Below are 22,021 nucleotides of genomic sequence, written 5' to 3'. Positions count from 1 at the left end.
GGAGAGAGTTTTACATACTCACACTAACTCATTATATATTAGTAGCAAATGTAGCGCCGGAGAGACCTGCCATTATTTGGCAGTCTCAATTCCCACCAAATTACAGAGCTAACAAGCTATCCTGGTATGCTAGGTAAGCTAGTTGTGTATTGCTAGTGCTTGACATGTTATAGGTTGTGCACACTGACAATTTAATAGCCGCCATTTTAGAGGATTAAAGGCTTCTTTCACGTGTTTCCTTAATTTTTTAGGCCCACTGCACACACCTGTGACAGTTAACTATGCTAGTAGCTAGATTGGTATTAGTAGCTTGCTAACATTTTGACACATCTATAACCAATCAATGGTGACATTTTACTGTCAAAATGCGTATGTGCAGACCAGATTATATGACAATTATATGTTTTATCCATTTTATCCATTTCTGTGCCCAACATTTAGTTTTCTATATCATGTTTGTTTTATTTTCCATAGATAAACACCAGCAGTGAACAGTGACACGCCAACTACTCATCTGGTCCTTTTCATTTTCCAAAATTACCTTTAGAAATAGAAAGCCAGAGGTGAAAACAGACAGGATGAACAAGAAATAGGGAGATGTGAAGAAAAAGATGCTGTTGATGATGAATCACAATGTGCCTTCTGGGTAAAGAGCTCACTGACTCAAACTCATCCAGGACCTAAGCATGTGAGGGGAGCAGACATACCCTTGAGTTAACTGAGGGGGTCTCTTTTTCTCTCTCTCCTTCTCCATCTTCCAAGTCTCTAATCCGAAACCGGACACATTACTCAGCCGACCTCTCGCTGCCTACCGCACGCACAGTCAGGTCTCATTTCCGTTCATGCCAACCATAGCCTGGTCACCACCGAAACCACACAGACCACTGCAGGCACAAAAGGCTGCCCACTCTGTCTGCTCGGATGGACTCTGCAGACCAATGAGGGAGCTGGGGGTGGGTTAGGCAGAGTGGTTAAACAGATATAAAGAGCAAAGCGTTGGAAGAAAGGACACAAAGGAATAATCGAGAAAGAGAGCAAACGAGTAACACAAGATGCAAGTAGGTTCAAGACTTAAAGCACATATAAATAAAAAGAGAGTGTTTTTGTTCTCATACATCAGAAGAGGAGGAGAATGAAAAGACTGCAATCTTCGCTCTCTCATTCGCAGGTCAATAACTGCCTATGCTCCCACTAGAGCAGAGGAACATGTACTCAGATCCCTATCAGGGCAGCTATCATCTCTTCTGCCTCAGAGAAGCAAAGATACTGTCATCCTTGCACTATCGCAGAATGACATCAGCTCAGAGACATGGGAGTAATTATATTATACAAGCTCACAACACACCGGCAGCGAGACAACACCAGACACCATCAACTTTCTCCCTCCTCGCTCTCGTTTTCTTTCTTCACTTTCTTCGTGTCTGGTGTTCTTTACGATAGCTTTTCTTTTATTTCTTCTCTCTCTCTTTCTCTCTTTTTTTCCATTCATTTGCTCTGTGCAGCAGTGCCAGCGCAGAAGAGCAGTGTTTCTAATCCCTTCAACCCTTAGCTCTGAAGCTGGAGAGCATTCAAATTGATTATAATCACTTAAATTGCTTCACCCACTTTGATAAAACCATCAAGCTTTGAAATGCTAAAACTCCTGGTACTGTTGATTGAACGAGTGTTAGGTGAGTACAACGCATACTCATCAAGAAAATGAAGGTTGACTCCACCCTGACTAAATGTATGGGCTTTGACTCTGACAGGATGGCAAATATATAAACAGCATAGGCAAAGTAAGCAAATGAGGATATGGCAGACACGGCACAAATTGGAACTGTCATTCATCAATAAAAGTTAGATGCAAAAATGGCCAAGAAGTCAGTTTTCCTATTGACCACTGATTCCTAGTTTTACCACAATAAACTATTTTCCCACTGGTCAGATCAGCTACTCACTCTCAACAACTGGTCCAAAAGAAAACACGATAACCTAGTTATCCAACGTATCGAGTACAGTACCCATCTCTGGGAAAGAAGACTATCACCTCTGGGAGTGTATCCGTGATGAATGGTATGTCTGCTACTTAGAGTTGATACTGTCTGAACCTCATTACGGCTAGCCCTAAACAAACAATGCATCACACTCCAACTCAATTTCATACATCCTGACCATGGTAATTTTCTTCTTCTTTCCACATAAATCAATGACACTCAAGTTCAATACAAAAGGAACAAAAGATGTTTGCTCTTACAGTAGTACTCGGATACATATATATATATATATACATATCAATGTATACATATATATATATATATATATATATATATATATATATATATATATATATATTAGAGAGAGAGAGAGAGAGAGAGAAAGAGAGGGAGGCTGCAATGTGACTTTTCCTATGAAATTGCAGGAATTGTGAGCTCATATTGTCAGAAAATTTGGGACACATGAATGGCTAGCCCACCATAGGGGCGGCTCGAGTTACTAAATATAGCTTCGTATTAAGTGGAAAAAGTGAATGTTCGTGCCACAGAAACAGAGATAGTTTGCATACTGAACTAACTGTCAGCACTCTGTTAGCTTTGCTTGGCCTAATCACTTGAGACAATGTTAAATGCACTGTGACAATAAGAGCGAAAGGCAGGTACAGTTACATAAGTATTCTAAATAGGATTAGATTTTAACATTAACAAAGATATGAGAGACAGAGCGAGACAGATGGGTGAGGGTAATACATCGGAAGAATCCCTTTTATGTTAATAGATGGAAACTACAAATACAGTATGAAGCAAAAAGAGTTAAAAACACCCTTTGTCTCGGTTTTACTGAAAAAAGTGAGCTGCACTTGCTTAATTGACACTCTGTCTAAAGAACAAGCCCCATGAAAATTAAACCAATTCTGTCACAGCATTAGACGACAGTGCTGGGGCTTTACAACAGCAGGGTTTGTCCTGGAGCAAGGTACTATGTTGAACAGCATGCCTCCCAGTTTGCATTAATGCACCCTCTGTGCTGATCAACCAAAATCAGCAATCATGTTAGTGAGAAGACTTTTTTTTTTTATCGGCCTCCCTCAGACTCTCATCAGTAATCACAACGTGAGGAAGCATTTGCACTAACTGTTATATTAAGTCATGGAATCTGTCTGGAGGCAACACCCCCCCCCCCCCCCCCCCCCCCCAAAAGGTCCTTAGGGAGAGCAGGAGGCAAGCTGAGTGTTGTCCGGCACAGACAGGTCATGGCAGAGTGGCCTAATTGCCTCTCTTGTTGTCTCAGTAGGCCAGCAAACCTCCCAGCTCCCTCATCATCACTGAGGAGCACTGACTCCCTTGTTCAGGCAGGTCTATCTGTGCCCAGTGAGCCAGGATCCAGCCTTGCTTCTACATTGCGCCAATAAATACGTCCTCATTACACCAATTCAGCTATGTAACAGAGTTGTAACTCATGATTCAAAAGCTCGTAATGCTAAACTTGAATATCAGAGAAAGCACAATGTTCCTGTAGACATTTGTTGTGCATTGTTAAACAAGGTCTGTGATATCCAGGGTACTTCAGCATTACGTCAGTGTTACACCAGTAGTGATTACGTCACTCAAAAATGCCAGGGCAGTATGATAACTAAGAAAAAAAAAAAAAGCAGTACTTTTTATTCCAAGTATCATTTGCCTCGATCTTTAACATATCTCAGGACCTTGAGTGAAAGTGACAGAGCAAATTGAAAACAAGTACAGCCAAACAGGGAAAAAGAAAACAAAAAGCTGCAGCATTCTTAAAACCCTCATCACAAATACTGTGCCGAGACAAGCACACTGCAGTCTAGCATGAATAGTTGGCATGAGGTTATATAATTCCTCATATTCTCCCTGCTTTCTTTCCCCTTTTCAGATGCTTGGATCATGATCATTCTCGCCCCAATGGGCAAAGGGGCCTCATCGATACTCCACGCAGGGCAGGGGCCAGGAACAGCTAGACGTCCCACAGAGCTGAAGGCAACTCATCTTTGTCTATTCCGAACACCCAGGGGCAACATGGAGCGCCATAGCGTTATAATCCTGGCTAATCTGGACACAGTGGAGCATCTGGAGATAGGGATATGGCTAATCTCAGACATGGAGGGCACTTTGCTGAGACAGAAAAGGGGATGGGTCTAAGCTAGACTCGCCCTGTCGTACAGAGCTGAATACACATCTTGTGGGAGTTTTAGGTATTACAAAAAAGAAAAATGACAATACCACATAAGTAATACTTGAAATTGCATTGGCCGTAAAATGTAACAAGAAGTAAGCACAGACTTTTAAAAGTAAACACCAATGATGGACTGCTTGAGAAATCACATTACCTAGGGATTGCATTAATGGTAGGATAAGAAAATACTTACTGTGCCCTGCTCTTAGGGATGCAGGAGATCTGTGGATAGCAATAGGCACAATATGGTGGCGCTTGTTTCCATTGGAGAGGTGAATGTGGTGGAGACTCTCCACAGCACCTGGTTCTGACCCTGCCACAAAGCCCAGGGCAATGATCCACAAGGCCAGATGGGTGACTGAAGCTGAATTCCAGTTTCGGGGCTGTGCAACAGGCCTCAGGGGAGCAAACTGTGTCCTCCAGCCTCTGAACATCTTCCCTGAGTGGCCAGATGAGGCTTCAGATCAAGGTGGAACTTCAGCGAGCCTCACAGCCCCATACTTCTCACCTTGCCAAATCTCACTATGGCCAGAGACATTGACACAGATCCACAGGGAAATAAACAATCATTTAAAAAAGCCAAATAAAAAGGACCGAAAAAGCAAAAGGGACACCTCACAAATTGTCGGCCGTGAGGGAAAAATGCTTCTTGCTGTTCTCCAGTGAGTTAAGAAATCCACAGCAGCACCCAGGTAGGTAAAGAAGTATTAAAAATCATCATAGAAAAACAATCAAAAACATTCACAAGAAATTAGGGCAACCTCAAACAGCAATGGAGAAATCCCAGCTTGCTCCAATTCCCCTAGTTCCCTTGTTTTCTCTGTTTCTCCCCTTAACCCTCTATTAAGCACTCACAAAATTAGAAGCATCTTCACATTTAAAAAAAAACAAAAAACTGTTAATATTCCAAAAAAATGCAAATGCCAGGGAAAGAAGAGAGCCTACTTAAGAAGAGACTGACAGCCTCTGTGCAAAGTGATTTTCTTCAGAAAATCAAAACAGACATTCTGAGTTTCCCTCTTTTTCCTCCTCCAGTGGTCTCAAAGGTTGTCCAGAGGAATGGGACCATAGTTAAATCCGAGTCTCATTTGCATGTGTTGGACAGCTGCAGCAGCGTGCAGTAGACTGCGTGATTGTACCTGTAAGTTGTGCCAAGTAGCGCACTCGTTCCCCATCTAGAGATATCTGTTCTCAGTGAGACCAAGCGATAGCAACGCCGGTACCTGAACGAGCAGCCCTGGGCAGGAACACACACTCACACACAGCCAGCATCGGCACCGCCGTTCCAGAAGATGTGCGCAAGAGGAAGAAGGGAGAGAGGAGGAGGAGAGGGAGGAGAAGGACGGAGGGAGGGGGGAGCCTCAACAGCCAGCCAGGAAGCAAGAGGGAGAGTGGCTATGCAAATGGGCAGCATTCACATAGCGAATCACTGGAGTCTGAGTGCATTGCAGAGGAAGAGCCTATTTAGGCAGAATAGCAGGATTTGGAGCTATGTCCTCCAGCCCTTATTCCTTTCACAGTCTACTCTCTCTTTTCAGTCTTTCTCAATCCACTCTCCCGTGTGAACACTCTTCAGCGGTTTAAAAAAAGAAAAAAAAACGAGAACGTGGGACAGGCTAGACTCGTTTCGTTTTCTACTTTTATCATCTCATCCTTCAGCATTCCTCCCACTCCTCCTGCTCCCCTTTTTATGTGTGTCTCTTCCCTGTTCACTTTCATTGTCTGTGAATTTAGGGAAGTTTTGTGACAATAGTCGTCTGGATTTAAAAAAAAATAAAAATGGAAAGAAGCAGTCCAGCCTAATCCTCGCCTCTCCATTGCTCAAGAAAACCTACTGCAGAAGAGTGATGATGCTGCAGCTCATATACTTTAAGGAACTCTCTCAAACACACACACGAACATATGAGCAACCATAAGTACGAACACTCAGACACACAGCGACACACAGACACACACGTATGTAAACAAAGCACGCACAATGCCAGAGCCCGCGGTCGAGAACTGTCCACAGAGAGGGTGCTGAATCCGGGCAAGTCTGCCTTGCCTGCTAATAAAAGACCATTTCTCACAAGAGCGGGAAGGCTGATCGCAGTGCAGCAGGGTTACAGGAATGTAGAGAACATGTGGACATAAAAGCCCTGCTGATAAACACAATCCGGTTCAGCTGGGAAGTGTGCTCAGTGTTCAGAGTTCAGGATTGGAGAGCACAAGGCTCAGCTGCAGTGTGCCTGCTTCTGTTTGCACACTGGCTATTCAACATCCTTCTCTTCGAAACGCAGTGTCCTAAGCTGAGGGGAAAAAAAAAATCTGCAAGCACTGCTGAGCTGATCTTTATGGTTTACAGGGAATACACAGGCATTTCATGCCCAAAGAAAGCCAACTTAGCCAGCGTGACACAGAGGATAATATGCCCTTTCCAATTTCTCTGAATATTTCGTATAATCAGTTTTTAGTAGAAATACATGCAGAGAGTTGAATACTCACTTTTAAAGCATGGCTGCTATCATCTGAATTTAAATGTAGGAAGAACAATAAGAGCAGGCACATACTGTTACAACATTAAACTCTAAGAAAACTATGATCTGCCATCTGGAAGGAGGACAGATGAGGATCCCTCATTTCTCTCTCTTCTAACTAACGCTGTGTTCCTATATAGTAGTAAAAAGCAACTGAAATACAAAGCAGAAGCTGCACATATTAGGCAACTGTGTTGCTCTCACCTTGTAGAATCTCAATGACGTGGTGCAGCCACCTGGTGCTAAAAAGTAGGCAGCATGGAACCTCTCCTCTGTTCTCATTTGCAATGGTGAAAAGGAATGTTCCTGCTGAATGTGTTTACACTTTTATAATTATCAGCAGTGCAATCTGCATAATTACGCCTAATAAGGCAATCTATCAGGGCTGCTTGCCAAGGACAACAACCTGACTTAGTGTGTCCTTAACTGCAAACTTTTGCAAAGAAACGGAAGGGGAAGCTTCATTTGAGAAGCTAAATATCAGGGTAAATACAGGTGTTATTTAATGGAAATGCAGTGTTAATATTGCAGCGCCCAAAATTATTGGCATCAGCAGTGAGCAGTGATACTTTTAGCACGTTTATCATTACTTACTTGTTCATTTGTGCCCCCAAGTGGTGGAATTCTAAAGTGCACCAAAGCTGTGTGGGTTTTTCCGAGCCAGCAGCTTATGTTTGATGAATCGAGCAGAACAGCAGAGTCTCATCAATCAGCAAGATTCAATAAATTCAATAATAGAAATATTGCTGAAAGCCTCACCAAATGCATCATATTGCTCCAGATCCAAACTTTAAGAGATATAAATTTGAAATTCTGATTCTTTGCTTCAAGATCGTCCTCTATTAGGGCATCAGTTAATTGTTCTGCAGGTTGCCCTTTGATCTGGTGATGTGTGGGATCATTAAAGTATGAGGCGCAAGGAGGCCATGCATCCAGCTTGAGGTGAAACATTTAGCACTAAATTCCTTCTGCCTGCACAAAAGCAAACACCTGAGCCCATGAGGTAAACTAATTTACAGATCTCAGCTGCTTTAACCAGATGATTGTACTGTAGTGTGTTCGCCACAAAATGAGAAAATCCTGTTCCACAAGAAAGCTTCCACCATTAAAGAGAGCTTTTCTTTATTATTTACTATTGTGTTCTGACTCCAGCTCCTGTTAGCGAGATGTCTCCTTAACAGAGACCCAAAAACAGCTTGCCTTTGTTTCTATTTAAGACCCAGAGGATTGTGTCTCAGATGCATGCGATGCTCTGAGCATATTTCCCCTTTTGAATCAACATCACTCCGATTTACTTTTGTTTGTTTGTCTATTTTCTTTGCTTTTTAAAGCCACAGAAAATTATTTTGGAAGAAAAAAAGACGGGAAATAAAGGAGAAATCATGTGAAAGATTGGGGCTGATTTTTCAGTGACAGGAGGAGAAATTTGGCTTGGGTGTAATAATCCCTCGGAGAGTAAAACGCTAGAAGAGAACAAGCACAGAGCACAGAATAGCCCATGTTACTCACTTACGGCTGCAACCAGTGTGGACTGAGCTAATGAGATGACTTTTTGGAGGACTGGAGGAAAACCGCAGGGACAGCAGCAGATGGGTGGTCTAAGAGTACCTGACCCGACTGGAGCAGGGCCTCTAAATCAGTTAAAGAGCCATCAGGCAACACTTTATCACATACGGAGAGACCCTTTAGAGAGAGGGTCAGACACTTACAGCCACTTTGACAACAATGTTTCTCGTTCTCAAGTGCTACTATTATGTTTACTGTTGCTATTAGAGGGGAAGGGGAATAAAAATCTAACGGTGTATTATTTTAATCAGCACATTCATCGAATTCCCAAAGGTGCAACATCCTAACACCTTGCACATTGTTTTCTAGGCACACACTGCTTGATTGAGCATGCAGGCCAAGTCATGCATGAAGCAGGTATACCTGTTGTGTGCTGGAGTGACACATCTGTGTCAGGCTCAGCAACATATGTGTCCCAACAAATGAGAGTGTTTGGAGACCCATTTCTCCAGGGTATACCAGGTGCACTGGTGAGGAGATTACAGTGCACCGTGTATTAAAAGAATGACAAGTGAGAAATGCTAATTGTACAAAACTGATCCTCCCACCAGGATGTAAAGCAACGGTGACCATGAGAGCAACCGCCTGCGAGCAGCCGCAACTCAAATTTCTAGAGCGATCCGCAAAAAGAGAACAATTACTGTAGCAAAAAAGTAACACCCTTAGTTTTGTCACCAACACAAAGGTATACAACGCTAATAGTCTCTTCAAACGCTGACATGCAAAATGAAACCTGAACTCTTTACAACTGAGAGTTTTCCGCGAATATCAAACGTGTCATTACTCATCCGAACACCACAGAGAGAGAGAGAGACAGAGGAGCAGACAATGCTCTGATGCTAATGCGTGCAAGTGTACAGAAATAGAAACACGGCGTCTTAGTCTTAGTCATCACGAGATGTGACATGATAAGAGCAGACAGACACAGGGAGTCAACACTCAATACAAACATACGAGCTGTACAGTATCTCGACACAGCCGGGGTGCCAATACGTTAGTGGAATATGTTACACTGTTCCTGTCTATCAGATCGCTCAACTGTATATAACAGAGTGAGGAGTGTAAACTCAGACCCTAACACATCATACAAGCATTAACTGGTCATTTCCCATTCATTTGCTTCTTAGCATCTCTCTCAGATGCTGGTGCTGGAAAGCCCTATAGAATTACATCTAAATCAATCCCAAAAGTCCTTTTTTATTGAGGATCGACAGTATTTCTCATTGGCTAACACAAAAGTGGTCGTGATATGGTATGAACAGCATACCTATGCATGTAAGCCTAGGGAAAAAAAAATCTGTAAATGCAACTGTTTATGTAAAATGCAGCAAACATCACCAACCACACGAGAGATTTGTGCTGCACACGCTGTTCATTATGCAAGCTGTGAAGGCAACATAAATAACAGCACTCAAGCTGATAAAACAGCCCACTAATAGGAAATAATGCACATTTAGTGTCGCAAAATCAAATCTGCAAATGGCACTGCATGGTGGTGTAATGGAACGGCTTCATTCTCACTTAGAGCAAAAACAAAGAAACCAAACTCCACATTAATTCTCATTCCTCCTCACGCTAATTTTCTTTCAATTCACTTAAACATAATAATTAATTTAACGGAGCTGCTAAATGAAGTTAAAAAAAAAGTTTAAAAGCTTTTTTGGAGGGATAGCGTTGACACTGACAGCTTTTGGCTTCATTTTTAAATACTGCACCTTGTTTTTTTTACAGTGTTTGGTGGTGTGTGTAAGAAGTGGCACTATATTGAGTTGAATAAGGAAATATCTAGCTGTAAAATCTTCAACATTATGCAGAAATTGCTCTGCACCACACTTTGTCACCATTAATGCACCGTGGCAATTACAGTCAAATAATGCTACTGTTTATTCCTTTCGCGGTAAGAATGCGCCCCTACAAATACTGAACAGATTCAAACGTGTGCACGTTAATGCACATCCCATTACCAAGACTAGAGCACCCCAAACTACACAGACAACAGACTGAATTTTGTTTTTCATCGCACACCGACTTGTTTGTATAGCCAATAGTGTGCTTTTGCTCCTTTTACTCACTGGATTCTGCCTGATGTGACCAAGTGGTAACCCCCCCCCCAGACACACACACACACTACCACCAACACACACACAGCCCTCCTAATGCATAAACGCTGGCACAACACTGTTATTCATTTCCATAAAACCATTTAAATACACATTAAGATCAAGCATGCAGGAAATAACATTCAGAATTCCTTGTGCGTAAGTATAAATAGAGGCTGTGTGTGGGTATGTACGTACACATTTATGTCTGTTTCAGTGAGTGTGTCTGCATGTGGGATGATGATGCGTCTGAGAATGCAAAAACCAAATTCTAACTGTCAGTAAGAGAGAAAGGGGTCACAGGTCGACAGCTTTTCTGGACGCGTTTTCTCTATCTCCTCTGACAGCTCCCAAGATACAGTGGGGCCACTGAAGGTGCCCTGTCTGTCTGTCTCTCCTTAAATTCATCAGAAGTAGATCAGTTCCCTTCTCAGAGTGCTTCGTCGTGCAGGTCAAGGACAGGCAGCGCCTCCTTTCAGAAGTCCATAGCTACTTTGTTAATGAACATTTGCGCTAAGCTGAAACTAACTGGGGCAACAAAGGAATAATGATCACACTTTAAAAAAAAAGGCTTTTCCTGAATATGAAAGTATTTATAAATAGAAATCTAATTCTGAAAATGTTGGGTACTGTGTAAAATGTAAATAAAAACAGTATGTAGTGATGTAGTGCTAATCTTATAAAACAATCTCAATGCAAAAATTGTGAAGACACTAAATGGGCTATGGAATGCTTCCAGAAGTCATCATTAGTGAACACAGTTCATCTTCCCTTCACAAACGCAGGTTAAAGTTCAGTCATGCGAAGAAGAAGCCACATGTGAACATGCTGCTCAGACATCATCTTCTTAGAGCACAAGATCATTTTAAACGGACTGGGGCAAAGCAGAAAGCTGTGGTCAGAAAAATCAAAATGAACCCCGCATCATCTAAACTAAAGAGGAGAGGGGGCATCTTGCTTCTTATCACTGCTCAGTTCAAAAGTCTGTATTTCTACAGTCTATGGTGATGCATTATTAGTACCTGCGGAATTGGCACCTTGCACATCCAAAAGACACCATCAGTGCTGAAAGGTTTATACAGATTTTAGAGCAATATTATGCTCTTATCCAGATAAGATGGTTTTCTGGGAAGATCTTTCGCATTTCAGCAAGATAATATTAAACTGCATCCATTAGAGCAGCATGGCTTTGTAATAGAATAGTCCTGATCCTGACCTTTCACCAACTAAAACATTTGGAGTATCATGAAATGAACAATAAGACAAAAAAGACCAGGGACTGTTGAGTAGCTAGAATCCTATAAGAGAAGTGAATGGGACAACACTGCTATTCCAGAACTCCAGTTGCTGGTCTCCTCAGTTCCCAGTGGTTTGCAGACTGTTATTACAATAAGATGTGACACAGCAGGAAACATGGCCCAGTTCCAACTTTTTTTGCTGCCATCAAATGTTTAATATATTTCTTTAAAATTATTAATTTTAAACATTTTCTATGATTTCTATGTTCTATTGTGGATAAAATACGGATTTATGAGATTTGCAAATTACTGCCTTTAATTTTGGGGGTTTTTTTTAGATTTTACACAGTTTTTCATTTTTCTCAAAAGCTACTTGCCTGCCTTTGAATGAAACTCCTTCCTTTTAGAGTAAAACTACAAATAAAGGAAACAATCTGCCCCTGTTTTACAGGTGAACTACCATTCATTTCATTCTGTTTTTTACAGTATTATCAAAAATACCAAGGCAGTCTGCAGCCACTGCCAATGGTCAAACGAGAATTCATCTAGATACAGTTGTATGATGAAAGCATTTCCTCCATACACAAAGTTTAATCAATGATAAATATTACTACATGTTTTTTCAGTATTCTATTTTTTCAAAGGCACTTGAAAACCTATTCATCTTCAACGACTTGACATGTAAGGTCGTACAGTTTGAGTATCTATTACCATGTTCTTCCATTCTTTCAGCATTTGAAGTCTTTCAAATAACATGAAATCATTCAACAACAAGTGAATAATCAGAATCAGAATCAGAATACTTTATTGATCCCTGGGGGAAATTATTTTTTGTTACAGTGCTCCATTTTAAACCAACATTAAGACAAGACAGACAATACACTAACTAAGAATAGTACAATAAGCTGGTAAATGAGGGGTTTGTCCTGTCTCATGGGACTCTCACCTTATGGCACACAATTCAAAGACTGTACTTCACTCCAGAAAGAAATTTCATACTTAAAGCTTTTTCTGTTCATGGCACAGTGTGCAGAATGTACTGGGCTGTTCTTACTGGCTATCAAGTGTTGAAAAATAGCAAGAAAATGCACAATTTTTATGAAATATTACATTAGAGACTCAGTGCCTTTACTTTGCAACAGTTGCTTAGTGTCACATTAGTCCCCAGAAGGTTCCCAGCTCAGTCTATTTGGTAAAAAAGTGAACTTTTGATGGTGGTATCAACCAAAGTAATTGGCCAAATTAAATCCATTGCGCAGAGAATGATAGATTTCGATACCAACATCAAAATGCTATCAAAATAAACACAAAATAAACACTAGTGTATTTTAAAATGCAATTAAGTGCTCCCTGTAAGTCAAAGTGCACAATAAGTGTTATGGTCCATGGGTCACTGACTCAAGGTTTTGAGTTTTGCGATGTTTTCAGTTTTGTTTGAGCTCATGATTTGCTCATATAGCTCTTTATCTAGTCCTCTCAGTATTATATTGTTTTCAGGCGCTTCTTAGTTTCCCTTTGCTTCCACTCTGTGTTCCTCATTAGGTTGTTTAATATTTAGTTATGGTTTTAATTGATTACTTTTTATCTTCGAAGTCAGTCATGTCTCCGATGTTTGTTTATCTCCTGTCCCCGTGTGAAGTTCACATGTCTTGGTCCTAAGCTCAGTGTTGTTTATTCTGATATTCGCTTGTCTTGTGCATGTTGTGTTCAGTTTTACTTCCCCTGTCTCACTAGTTTGATTCTGTTCAGCTGTGTTCCCAGGTGTCTCCACCCTGCCCTAATCTCCTCATGTGTATTTAGACCCTCCATTTAATTTGCATCTCGTCTTTGTTGGGTTCTCACTTATGGTTGTGTTTTTGCTTGCACTTGGTGGGCCTTTATTATTATTTATTTATTTATTTTTGAAAATTTGCATTGCACTTTGTTTAAGTTCTGTATTAAAGTCTTTAGGTTTAAATTTAGGTTCTGAGTCCTGCGTTTTGGTCCAAATTCTGCCTGCTACACAGCCAGCCTTGACAGTAAGACCAAAGTTATTTAACAACTTGAGTGAAGAAAACCTGTAATGACAAGACATGCTTGCATTTTCTGCTGTGATAACAGTACATGCAGGGAACAAATTCAGTGGGAAGCAAAACCAGCACTGTCCCTTCCAGCATATAGAAAGCCATTCATGTCCAAGTGTATCAATAGCCAATGGCCTGAAGCAGAAAATGTAATGTATACTCATAAAAAGCATGTCACATACAGAAATGAGAGGCTGTGGCTTCAACTGTCTGCACAGAGAGGCACTGCAGGCATCTCTGAATTTATTTTGTGTGCCTACAATAAATGGAGATTTAGAATTGGCCTCGTGCCTTCTCTACATTTTTAGTAAACATCCTGTTCATTTCAAATGCTTCAGTATAGTAGAACGCTTTTATTTGGATTTTATATGGATTGCAGAAATTCTATAACAAGCAAAGTCCATTTCCGACTAGCCTTTACTACTGTTTCTTTTATACAGTGAGGTGGCAGCCTCTTACACCAAACGGCCGGTCTAGAATATATTTCAAGCCCATTAACCAGGTTTCCTCTCTAAACCATTCACACAGGACAGCTCTATCGCTGGTTCTCACTTTGGCTAAGGCAGTGACTGATCTGTGTGTGCTTTCCACCCTTGCTGTCTACAGATAAGACAGGATTTGATTAGTGCCACACATAAAATCTGTCCTTTGTGTGTTAAACCTTTTGGAAGTTAGCTTAGTTCAAGGACAATTCAAACTGAAGTTCTATTTACGTTCCCCTAGAGAGAGGAGCACCTGCATTGTCTTAGACCTTTGTGCATATTGTTATTACTTGGAAAGCACAGCAATGCTCAGACATACTAAACAGTTGTTTGTTTGCTATGGAGATGGCTGGCAAACTACCTCTTGAGACAAGGTTATTCATTTGCTTTGTGACAGCATTTTACAAGCTCTAGATGCTCTTGTGGCTATACTGCAGGAATAGTACACGACCTGTAATGTATGAAATCAACATTTCTTTTATGTTAAAAAAAATAAGTAAAAAAAATGTTTATTTAAACAAAATGTAAAACAATGGGAAATTTCAATGTGTTGCTGCTGGGTACATGAAGTAAATGACATAAAAAGGCCGTAAAGCCACTGTGAAAGGTTACCAAAAGCCGATACACTATACTATGATACTATGAAGTAGACTCAATGGACATTTTATTAGTTACACCTTGCCATTACCAAGTCACCCCTGTTTGCCTTCAGAACTGCCTTAATTCTTTTGGCATAGACACAACAAGGTGCTGGAAACATTCTTCACAGATTGAGTCCATATTGATGAGACAGCATCACATAGATTTACTCTTGCAAATCCATTATGTGAATCTCTCGCTCCACCACACCACAGAGGTGCTCTAGTGATTGAAATTAAGATTTTCTGAATGCAAAGTCCATTTCAGTACAGTGAACTCATAGTCACAGTAAAAAAAACAGTTTGGGAAGATCTGAGATTTGTAACATGATGCTTTGGTCATAAAGGAATGGATTATTATTATTATTAAGAAATGCATTACTGTTGTCTTCCTATCGGCTCAAAGCCCAGAGAACTGCTGCTTGTGGGATATTTTCTCTGTTTTTGAATCTTTAACTGAAATCTCTTGAGATATCAGCAGTTTCTGAAATACTCAGAGCAGCTGTCTGACACCAACAACCATCCCACCTTCAAAGTCACATAAGTAACCTTTCTTCACCATTATGATGCTCAATATAAATTTCAGTAGGTCGCCCCGACAATGCAACAGTGATAAGAACAAAATAGAATATTCTTGCAAAATAGGAAAAAAAATAGTTATAATTTTTTTTTTTTTAAATGAGAAGCTCTGAGGAAGAGATGCCGTACTTTATGCACACCTTTTTTTTCCTCGTGTCATCTCAGTGACTGGATTACTTCAAATTAGAAGTGAGGAAAAGTGAAGCCCAAATGTAAGTGAAGGAGAGTAACCGGGAGATTTTATTTTTGTTTTTAATTTGTCTTTTTTCCTATGGAAAAACACACCAACGTCCCTGTTAAACTAACTCTAAACACAGTCAACACTTTCTCCACGGTTTTGATTTTTTGTTGGGTTTTTTTAGATTTAAATTTTTTTTTATTGATGTAGCATTGAGAAATGTGGACAACCCCTCCAACATTTTGGCTCATCTAAAACTAAAGGTAGTATGTATACAATTCCCAAAGGCAAAGTTTCCAAAACTGCCTAAAATTTAAAAAAAAAAAAAATATATATATATATATGTGTCTGCTTGTGTACCTGTGTGTGTGTGTGTGTGTGTGTGTGTGTGTGTGTGTGTGTGTATATGTATATATAACTATAGCCAATTGCTCCAATGACTTTTTTCTTAATGTGAATTTAAATACAACATCCATCAGTGTCTCAAAGAGCAATTTACAGAGTTAAAGTATATTTTTTTTCTTCTTCAATTAAATGACTTCTGACTGTGAAATCCTTTAAAGAATGGTTATAGAAGCCATCAAAAGTTTTTTAAATAGAACAAGTAAGCACACTTTTTTTTTGTCCCAGGGATGTCTTCACGTTTTGCCACAGTCCCCCTGGGTGTCATGTTCAATAGCCTGTGTTTATGAGAGAAGGGAATATTCACAGTGTCAGTGTATCACCCAGCAGGATAGTTTAGCTGATACTCTGTATCAACGCTTTAATTAGTATTGTGTTGTGGCGAAAGAACAACTCCTTATTTCCTGTCAACATGCCCCTGTGGGCTAGCGATTAATAAAAACCACCTCAAAGATTAGGTTCTCACCACTGCACTGCAATGAGTTCTAGATGAGGTTGTGATTAGAACATAGATTACGTTGAAAGACAACTAAATGTGTGGACTGCTTGTGCTCCGCTTTGGTCGCACCACATACTGTTCACTGACACACACAAAAAAAACTGTTCAGCATACAGAGGTCTATGTGGTGGAGGGACACACCACAACTTTATTACAACATATGAACAGCAGGATGGGTTTATGAAGCAATCTGACATATGTCTAGCACTGCTGCTCCTACATTTTAATGTCACTGTGCCAGCATGCGTCTGCATCACATACTAAGTTAGTAACATGCAGCCTCACAGCTGTATCCTTTGTTTATCCATAAATCAAGTGAAGTATTAAGTCATGTATATGAATTTAAAACAGATATTTAAGCCTTCAAAATTCTCGCAAGCTAGCTAAAAGATGTTAGTTATTCTACACCACTTCCTGCAGAGATCTCATTGCTTGGGCAAAGTTACAGACAAGTTACAGCATCCAGGGTGGGAGGAAAGGAGACCTAGTTTCCATGCCAACAGCCTTTACCCACATATGGCAACTGCTTCCTGGCACAGAAACCCATTTAAATGCAGATACTCAATCACCATAGAAAATTACTGAAAATAATCAGGCCAGATAGTGACCACTCGAACTGAATTGGAGGTGGAGGACGAATAATTGAAAATTAAAAAAAGAACACAAAAATAGGACAAAACAGCAGAGCCTCTTTGAGACTGATAGGATGTGATAGAAATCTGTAGCAGCACACCGTCTTAGTGTCCATCTGGGAACAGCAGGTATGGGATGTGTGTAGATGAAGATCGCCATCCTCTTGTACAGTTTACAATGTAATGGGTCCATCTAGACAAAACATCATTTCACATCATTTGAATTAGGTACTCGCTTCATAATACTAAACTACTGGGCTGCTCCACTCAATAGCTTAACAGCCCCATAAAACATGTTTGCCTCTATATATTTACATGTTCCAGATTCTACCTCAGGCACTCAGCCAAGCTGATTTATTATCAGCAGGTCACACCTGTAAATACTGCAGATGGAAAAAGATCGTAAATAACACATTTTCAGTTTTGGATTAATGCATATTTACTGTTCTAGTGGGCACTGGGCGTCTATGATTGAATACAGCGATAAACTACAGTAACACTAAAGTGTCTGAGTAAAGAAAAGACATTCCCCAGTAAAACAGGCTCAGTGATGTGTTTTAATAGGTATTTTATACAAGAACGGAGCCAGTAGTTCTGGGAGTGCTAATGCAGAGACCACTTATAAAGTAGGATCATTGTTCATTGTTGGATTTCATGACAGAAAAATAAAATACAAGAAGATTTATTCATTAGGGAAAGATAGGTTGAGCAGGTGAGTACACCCACAATTCCTCTAATAAATTGCTGTTATAAACCATTGGTAATGTAAAGATATATACATCATAATTAAACTTTGTTGATCCGTAAATATTAATATAGACTTTATTAATGCCACACTGGAAGAAACTCACCTGTTACAGCAGCACAAAATAAGGCGCAGCTCATAAAATGCTAAAACTGCTAAAAATGGATCAATTCCAGTAATATTTGTAAATATAAGCATGTATCCTTTTATTTCTTATGTATAAAGATTTGTTCCCCATTAAAAACTCAGATTTGTCTTTTATTATTCTAACTTTTGAAAAGCCTCCTGCTGCCTTACAACCGATCAATTGTATGTGCTATACTTCCTGCAAGCATGCATGCACATTTGAGCGGATGGCTACCCAAGTGAATACACAGAGGCACTTAAGACTGCCTCTATTATATCTCGGGGCACAATGGCTGTTCAAAGCTAGGCCAAGCGTTCAATACAGATGAAGCCCAAATATTTTCAGACCCATAGATTTGTTTCTCTGAGTTGCATTAAAAGACACATCCAGGGCAAAGATAAAATTACTTCCATGTGACAGCAGGCTGTTAACTCCAGTACCTCATATCCCCCTGGCCCCACTGCTGGACTGGGTGTCCCCTTGTATCGATTGGAATAAAACTAAGTGGTATAATTCCTGCATGCCAGCACAAAGGAACAGGGCAAACTGTCTGTGGTGCTTCCTGACTATGTGTGTTTATCTGCATGACAAATCTTAAAAACAAACACAACTGCTCCGAAAGAGCGCTGTTTAAAGAACAAAACAATTTCAGGAATTTTCTTGAAGATTTAGAAGAGACTGTTCATGTAAATCCCTCGTGCTGCGGCTGACTAATATAACTATGAAATGTGCAACACTAGAGTATCCCAACAAAACTTACAGGCTAGTTTCTTTCATTTTATGATTTTTCTTACATTTCTTTCATTGTAACCTTGAAAGACTGTTTGAAATATTTATTTGAATTCTTGCTTTTGTACTGTAGAGTGATGCAACACCTCAGAGCCAGTGTGTGAGTTTGTGCGTGCTGCAAAGAAGCTGCCTTTAGACAATATGAAGGAGGAGCGTGTAACAAAAACAGGATACTTTTACTTTTGCATGTGCTCAAAATAAAATCCGACCAATCCGGTGGCACGCTTGGGGCCCAGACAGACTATTCTCTAGCTACAAAGGCACAAGAACGAGCACTGACTTAGACATTACAGCTCAAATGAGGAGGGTGGGGGGTTCTCTTTGCCCCTTGGGCAGAGACAATGGAGACTAGACCCACATACAGTCTCCATTGTTGATACAATATTGACATGGCACTAATAGCTCTGGCTACGGGACAGAGTAGAAGAGCAACCAAGCAAGATGGAAATCGCGTGAAGGCCAGGCATACCCCTTGCTGTATCCTCTCCACAACACACTTTAGCTAAACAACAAGCACCAATCTATTTGTCTCTGTACATTACCCTCAGATGCTTGACCACTACAGGCACACTCCCTCAGGAGTTCCAGACTAAAGTTTTAAGTCCCACCCACACACGCATACACACACTAAACCGGCTTCTGAACTGAAACGAGAGCATTATCCCAAAAAGAAGACTCACGCTCAAGCCTTTAAAAAAAGTGCTTACAATCTTTTTCTTTGGCTGCTTATCTGCATCTGTTTGAACGTGCAGAACGCCCCTGATGACTTCACCACACACAGATACATGCAGTCTGGCTCTTCTGTCAGGGTCACTTAAGAAAATATGTTCCAAATGCCATTTCATTCCTGCTGGCAACCAAAACAGTTTGTAGTAATAAGACCAAATGCATGCTTAACACCATTCACAGCCATCATAACTCATTTTGCATGGATGACTTTCTGAGAGGAATCTGATTCATCTTCGAAAGCATCGCTTTGATTATTTTTTTTTTTTTTTTTTTTTACACCGACTGTAGGTATCCAGTCGTGATAATTTGTTCTATAAATACAGTTCTAAGTTATTATGTCCATAGTTCATTCAAAAAAAAAGAAAAGAAAAGGAAGGGAAAAAAGAAAATACTGGCACATCAGTGTTTGGGAGACGATAAAGAGAAGATCGGAAGAGAGTTTTCATCATCTTTCCCATCATTCAGAAGCGAAAGGTACAGAGCTGTTATGAAGCTGAAATACTTTTATCATAAAACACTGAAAGCACAGCCAAGAAATGATGCTATACTCTGAAAAAAAGAAAAAGTGCTGCGTGTATGATGTCAATACAAGCCACATATTCAGTGTTAGCAAAGCTTTCAGACATCTTAGTGATTCAAATCTTAAGAACCAATTTGAATCAATTTGATACACAATGCCATCCTAAATGGGACTAAAACACCCTTCAAATATAAAAATGTAAGATTGCCAACTAAGACATCAGTGTTGCCACTACTGATGTCTTTCATTTGCTTAAAAATGATGCCAAGTGACTGATATTTCCACTTCTATGTGCAGCTTCAGAGGGATGGACGTTTTCGTAGGATAGATACAATTGTACCAGTTACAGTACAACAAATCAGTCTGCTGTAAAGCAGCATGTCTAAGTCAAAAAGTAAAATTTTTTATGGACAAGCCCAAGAGATGCATTGTAACTTTAATTAAATTGTATAAAACCACTGTTTAATAGCCTGGATTATCTTTCAGTTTTTACAATGAAAAAAACCTTTTTTTGCATTGAATAACTGAAAAACTTCAGAATAAATAAATAAAAGTGTATTCTTAAAAATGATTACAATGAGTAATGAAAAAGTTAATTAACAACAAAAGCACAAAGTATTGGGATCAAAATGATGCTTATTTTCAGCTTGTAAGCTAAATATTTAGAAACTAAATTGTGGTATTATGCTGTCACACATGTACAATTCACCCTGGCTGAATATTATGGGACCAGGAGCTGTTAGGTGATTTTTCCCTTCCTTGAGATAAGGCAAGATTGGAGAAATATCTAGAAATGCACATAGCTCCCCAAGTAAGTGGCTTACACAGAGGCCCAGTGCTTTGTTGTAAATTGCCTGCATTTCAGCTTATGCAAATATATCAGGTAAAAAAAAGTGATGTGTTCTTCAGAAATGCTGCTATCCTTCTTTTTGCGCCCCCCTCCCCCCTTCTATATATCCCCATGACAATCCATCAACAGAGATAAAACCCGACCATCTCAAGCTTCATTTTTCTCACTCACAGATATTTCCTTCAGCAGACCCGGGCTCTCTTGAGTCGCTATTCTGAGAACTAGCTCAGTTCATCTGTAGTGAAAGAAATTTCTTGGAAAGTATGTTTTTGTGGTTACATATTAAATCCCTCGGGTGTACACATTCATCCATCCCATTGCTTTGTCAGGTCAGTAGGAATAATGAGACTAGCTACAGTAACTAGACTTAGGTAGAGCAGTTCCGCGCCGATATAATATATGCAAACATGCCCCATGAGTCTTCCTGCTCCCAATGTTGTCAATGAGCTCTGTGGGTCAGAACAGGATGAATATGTATGACAGAAGAAAAGGAGAAAAAATAACGTTCCAAGCTGGATTTCTTTTCCTTTTAACGCACAAGTTAGGTTCACACGGAGTTCACCGGCAGAAATATGCCCCCAGCACAGCCCTATTTCCTCTGTTGATCCAAACACGGCCCGAAGAATGGAAGGTAGAACAGAACAAGCAAAGGAGGCACAGGTTCACAGCAAACTTATACTCAAACATATCATGGACAGAAGAATCCTTTTAGTCTTATCTCTGGCTGCAGATATGTTGGAGGTATAGGGCTGCATGAGAATCTATTAACACTTTCAGTTGATAACAAAAGACAGGGGTCTTATCAAGCAGCTAGAAGTGAAACAAAATGCATTAACATTTATGGTGCTCTCTCCTCTGCTTTTGTGTCATCTCTAGAGTGCCCACTCTGTTCCTCTCTCCTTAATGCACTTCGGCACTTTGCTCATTCACCTCTTGCTGTGTGAACTGCTGCAGAAGAAAATAATGACCAAACAAAAATCCCTTATGCATGTTTTGCATAAGGAAGTAGCCCAATTTTCAAAAGGTGGAGGAGACATTACCCTTGTTCGCTCGAAACCTTAACATTAATGAGCACAAAACCAAAAGTCCATTTAAGCATCTTTAAGAGAGATTAATAACACGGAACTTTAAATCACATCATGGGGCTCCGATAAAGTTTTAATGGGTGGGCATACGAGCATTTATGGGTTGCA

The 22,021-nt window shown here is 40.1% G+C and overlaps 1 protein-coding gene across 1 annotated transcript in view; it reads right to left on the bottom strand.

Moving 5' to 3' along the window:
• The window catches only part of LOC146655798 (neurexin-1a-like), a 282,074-nt gene that overhangs the window by 107,973 nt on the left and 152,080 nt on the right, over window positions 1-22,021 (bottom strand). The window lies entirely within an intron of this gene.

Source organism: Rhamphochromis longiceps, linkage group LG13, assembly GCF_057381845.1.
Source record: "Rhamphochromis longiceps isolate RC_006_pf linkage group LG13, R_longiceps_female_GT1.1, whole genome shotgun sequence".
Lineage (NCBI taxonomy): Eukaryota > Metazoa > Chordata > Actinopteri > Cichliformes > Cichlidae > Rhamphochromis > Rhamphochromis longiceps.
The sequence above is the reverse complement of the archived record's forward strand: the minus strand, read 5'-3'. Positions and strand labels throughout refer to the sequence as shown.